The following is a 5416-nucleotide window of genomic DNA, read 5'->3' as shown; positions in this document are numbered from 1 at the left end:
CTCTTCTTTTTTTCTCTTCTCCTCTCTCTCTCTCTCTCTCTATCTCTCTCTTCTCTCTCTCTCTCATCTCTCTTCCCTCTCTCTCTCTCTTCTTTTTACTCTCTCTTTTCCCCTTTTCCCGTGCGTTTTCCGTTATTCCTCTACGTGGGGCCCTTTCCCTGCCTTTCGACATTACTTAGCGATATCAAGTAATTTATGCTACATTTACCCATGCAAGGTGAATAACGTGTTCGAAGGAGATCTAAAGCACGTTTTGGGAAATTTGATTGTGATTACTGAAGCGAGAGTCATATAGTTATTGGCTATCGAAGAGATATGCACTGTATCGTGTATTAGTTCCCTCGATTTCTTCTTCTTCTTCTTTTTCTTCTCCTTTGTCTCCTTCTTCTTCTTCTTCTTCTTCTTCTTTCTTCTTTTTCTTTTTCTTCTTTTTTTTTTTTTTTATTTTCTTTTTTTCTCCTCCTCGTCCTCCCCCCTTTCTTCCTCTTTTCTTATCTCTTTTTCCTCCTCCTCCTCCTTCCCCTTTTCCCTCCTCCTCCTCCTCCTTCTCTTATTCTTCCTCCTCTTCCTTCTCTTCCTCCTCATCCTCCTCCTCTTCCTGCTCTTCTTCTTCTTCTTCTTCTTCCTCCTCTTCATCCTCCTCCTCCTCTTCCACCTCCTCAACAACAAAAAGCAATAAAGAATTTTTAAAAGATATCAAAAGGAGTCAAGGTCGAAATTGAGTTGCCAATAAATAAATATATTTAACAATACATGCATTTACAACACGTAGTAAAAAAATACCGATCAAAGCTTCATTAGCAGAATTATTACAAAAGTAAGATAAGAATTAAAAAAAAAAATGTGTGTTAACATTTTCGCCTCTCCTTTCTCTCTTTTTCTTTCTTTCTTTCTTTCTTTTCTGACTTTTATCTCATGCTTCTTATCCTCTCTCTCGTTCTGTACCACTCTCTGTATCTCAGTTTCTTCTTTCTCCCCTCTCTCTCTCTTCTCTCTCTCTCTTCTCTCTCTCTTCCCCTCTCTCTCTCCTCCTCTCTCTCTCTCTCTAACTCCCTCTCCCTCTCCTCTCTATCTATCTATCTATCTATCTATCTCTCATGCATGAGTCTCTCCCTTTCCCTCCGTTTCTGTCTGTATGTCTCTGTATCTCTCTATATATATGTGTGTATGTCTATGCATGTTACATGGGTGTTCATATATATATATATATATATATATAAAATATAATATATATATATAGAGAGAGAGGAAAAGAGAGACGGAGAGAGAGAGAGAGAGGGGAGGAGAGAGAGTGAGAGGAGAGGGTGAGAGAGAGGAGTGAGAGAGAGAGAGAGGGGAGAGAGAGAGAGAGAGTAGAGGGGGAAGAGAGATGAAGGAGAGAGAGAGAAAAGAGAGAGAGAGAAGAAGAGAGAAAAGGAGAGAGAGAAGGAGAGGGGAAGAGAAGAGAAGAAGGAGAGAGATAGAAGGGAAGAAAAAGAAGAGAAAGAGAGGAGGAAAAGGAGGAAAAAGGGGGAGGGGGGTGGGAAAACAAGGGTTTTTCTAATAATCACAATAGAACAAAACCAAGCCTTCATGAAAATCATTTGAAAAAAGCTTTTGCATTTTTAAACGCGAATGAAATGCAACGACGTCCATTTTCCATTGATATTAAAAGAATTATTCAAGACCTGCCCCTCTTACTGTCCCATTAAACACGTTTTATATCCCAAATTTTTTAGTATTTCTTTATTTGTCTTTAAGTATTTCTTATTTTTTTTGTTGTTTTTTTTAATGATCCGCTTTTTTAGATATGTTTTTTTTTTCCCCCCTCTTTTTTAATAGTTTTTTTATCATCTTGCTTCTTCTTTTTTACTGCTTTGAAATTTGTATAATTATTTAATATGATAAAAACTACACTATTTAAAGTTTTTTTGATAAAGGTTATTTTTCTTATCAAAGGTTATATTATACACTTTTTTTTTTTTTTTTTTTTTTAATTAATATTATTTTTTTTTACTTTTTATATTTTTTTAAATTATTAATTTTTTTATTATTTTATTATTATTATTATTATTATTATTTTATTATTATTACTATTATTACTTTATTTATTATTATATTATTATTATTATTATTATTATTATTATCATTATTATTATTATTGTCGTTGTTGTTGTTGTTGTTTGTTGTTGTTGTCATTATTATTATTTTTTTATTATCGATATCATCATCATTATTATTTATCCTTATATTATTTTATCCTTATTTCATACATATTACTTTTATCATTACATCTCTTTTTAGACAAACGATACTTTTTAATCTTATAGAGAAACATGAATTTCATACCAACATTATGATAGACATTTCGATCATTTTACTGTTTTATGTGTTTTAAGATCTTATAGATAGAAAAAATCGCACGAAGGTAAAAGATTGCTGGAAGTAATTTCCTTTCAAAAAAAATAGATCACGTGGACATCTATCTTTTAACAAAGAGAAGAAAAAACCCATGCTATGTTATGATAGGGTTTTGCGTCGGGGCTATGTTATTGATAATACCGATAAACACTGTCATTATCATCTATCCTCACTTTATCTAAGGAAGAACAAGGAGACCCGAGTGGAAACATAAACAAATTGCAAGTAGAACACAAGAGGGAGGGGGGAAGAATGCAAGAAAACACACGTATATACCGAAAATGAAAAGGGAAACACGCCACAGTAGAAAATGAAACTAAAACCCAAACGTTTCGAACTTCTCACGAGTTCCTCTCAGACGAATAAACCAAAATGGATCCATTTCGGTTTATTCGTCTGAAGAGGAACTCCCTGAAGAGTTTCGAAACGTTACTGTTTAGTTTCATTTTCTATGTGGCTGTTTCCCTTTTCATCTTTGTGTACAAAGTTACTGTGTTTTTGTTTAATACCGAAGGTCTTTTCTCTGACTTGCTTCTTCGGGGCATGGGGGACGCAATTTCAGCAAAAGGGCTTCGGTTTTATATTCGTGTGTCTTTTTGTTCCTCCCTTCGTTTTGTTCTAGTAAATTTTTTTTTATCTATTAAGATCTTAAAACCCGAAAAAAGGATCAATTCTATCAGTATTTTTTGGGAATACAAGTTCTGTAAAAATTTTAAAATGTATCGTTTGTCTAAAACAAAGATGAAATAAAAAAATAAATTTGAAAAAAATGAAATAAATAAATAATAATAATGTTAAAAATAATAATGATAAAAATAATATTAATAATGATAATAATAATAACAATAAAAATAAAAAAAATGAAAAATAATAATAATGAAAATAAAAATTGATATTATTGTAAAAATAATAATACAATAATAATAATAAAAATAATTAAAAAACCCGTAAAAGTCCTTCCTGAAAACCCAAAAATATTTATTTTAAAAGAATTAAAAATTTTATTATTTCCGAATTATGTAAAAAATTTTTGAAAAAAATACTTTGTGGTTTTTTCTATGACGTAAAGAGTTCTAAACTTTTTCTAAAAGCTGAAAAGAATCGTGTCAAAATTTTGTATAGCGAATGATCCCGTCTCGTTGCACGGGTTCTTGTAATTGCAATAACAAGCAATCAGTGGGGGAAAAAAAAACCGTTTGAATTTTAATTTCCCGTTCCCGCAATTTCTCGTATGTGCTTTTGCCTCCGTTTGGATAAAAAATAAAAACCCCGGTTTCATATTTTTAAATTTGATATATTTATTTTTTTTTCCCCTACTGTTTGGGGAAACTTTGTCCCAAAAACCCCAGGATAAGGGGAAATTCGCTCTTAATCGTTATGCTAAAAATTCGCTTCGTTAAAAAAAATCAGGTAACAGTATTGTTTTTACGTGTCAAAGGGCAAAAGGGCAGGGGGAACTTTGTAGATAAAAAAGTTAATGTCATTGTACTCGACCCCCCCGCTCCCCCACCCGCAAAGTTTTTAAAAGGTTTAGAAAAATGGAGACATTTTTAAGGAAAGTTAATTACATAAACTAATATTTATTTCTCCCCCAAAATGTGTTTTTTTAGAGAGAGGGCATGATAACCAAGAAAATTTTGCCCCTAATGTAACTGATAAAAAAACTCCAGATAAAGGGTTTATTTCGTTGTATATTTACACGAAAAAACCCATCCACGCAGGATTCTGCGTTTAACCATTGCAAGCGAAAAAGTTGAAAAACACAAGGGGGAGTGGAAGCAAAACCCATGATTGCAAATCTTGACTTTTCTTACAGCCCATTTTGATTGATAATGGTATGTAAATAAAAAAGGAAATAAATAAAAAAAATTTGTATATGTATATATAAAACATCATATATATATATATATAATATATATATATATATATTTATATTTATATTTAATATATATTTTTTAAAATATATATATATATATATATATAATATATTATATATATATATATATATATATATATATAAAATTGTGTGTGTGTGGGTGTGGGGTGTGTGTGTGGGGTTGGTTTTGGGGTGGGTGTGTGTGGTGTTTTTGTGTGTGTGTGTGTGTGTGTGTGTGTGTGTGTGGGTGTACTATATTAATTTATATATAAAAATAAGATTAAATATAATTATATAATATTATATATATATATATAATATATTAATTTTTTTATTATATATGATTATATTTATATTATATATTAATTATATTTTATTATAAAAATATAATATATTTCTATAATATAATTATATATATATAATAATAATATATTATGTATGATTTATAAAAAAGAAAATCAAAGAATAAAATCAAGCAGCAATAATCCCCTTTTGCACTGAGTTTTTAGAAAATATTGAAAGAAATAAAAAAACGCATCAGAATTCACAATTTTATTTGAAGATTTCGAAATCAAGATAATCAATTTCAAATTGAATGAAAAATATATTTATAGTATCTGAATCTTTTATTGACAAAATTTCTCTTTCTGTCCTTATCTATGGCCTGTCTGTCTATATCTTTTTTTCCCCTCTTTGTCTTCTACTTACTATCTATCACTGACTGTCTGTCCTTTTATTTCCTGCCCCCTCTCTCTCTTCTCTCTTTAAAAATTTTTATATTATATATATATATATATTAATATTATATATATATATATATGTTATATATACCCATATTATATATGTGTGTTGTCTGGTGTGTTGGTGGGTGTGTGTGTTTTGTTCCTCCTCTTTTTTTTTTTTCTCTTTCTTCTCTCTCCTTTTCCCCTCTCCTCTTTTCTCCTTTTTCCCTCTCTCTCCTCTCTCTCTCTCTCCTCTTCTCTCTCTCTCCTTCTCTCTCCTCTCTCTCTCCCCTTTCTCCCCTCCCTCTCTCCTTTCTCTCCTCTTTTCTCTCTCTTTTCCCTCTCTCTCCTCTCCTTCTTCTCTCTCGCCTCTTCCCCTCTCTTTTCTCTCTCTCCTCTCCTCTCTCCCTTTTTCTTT

Source organism: Penaeus monodon, chromosome 16 (assembly GCF_015228065.2).
Source record: "Penaeus monodon isolate SGIC_2016 chromosome 16, NSTDA_Pmon_1, whole genome shotgun sequence".
Classification (NCBI taxonomy): domain Eukaryota; kingdom Metazoa; phylum Arthropoda; class Malacostraca; order Decapoda; family Penaeidae; genus Penaeus; species Penaeus monodon.
The sequence above is the reverse complement of the archived record's forward strand: the minus strand, read 5'-3'. Positions refer to the sequence as shown.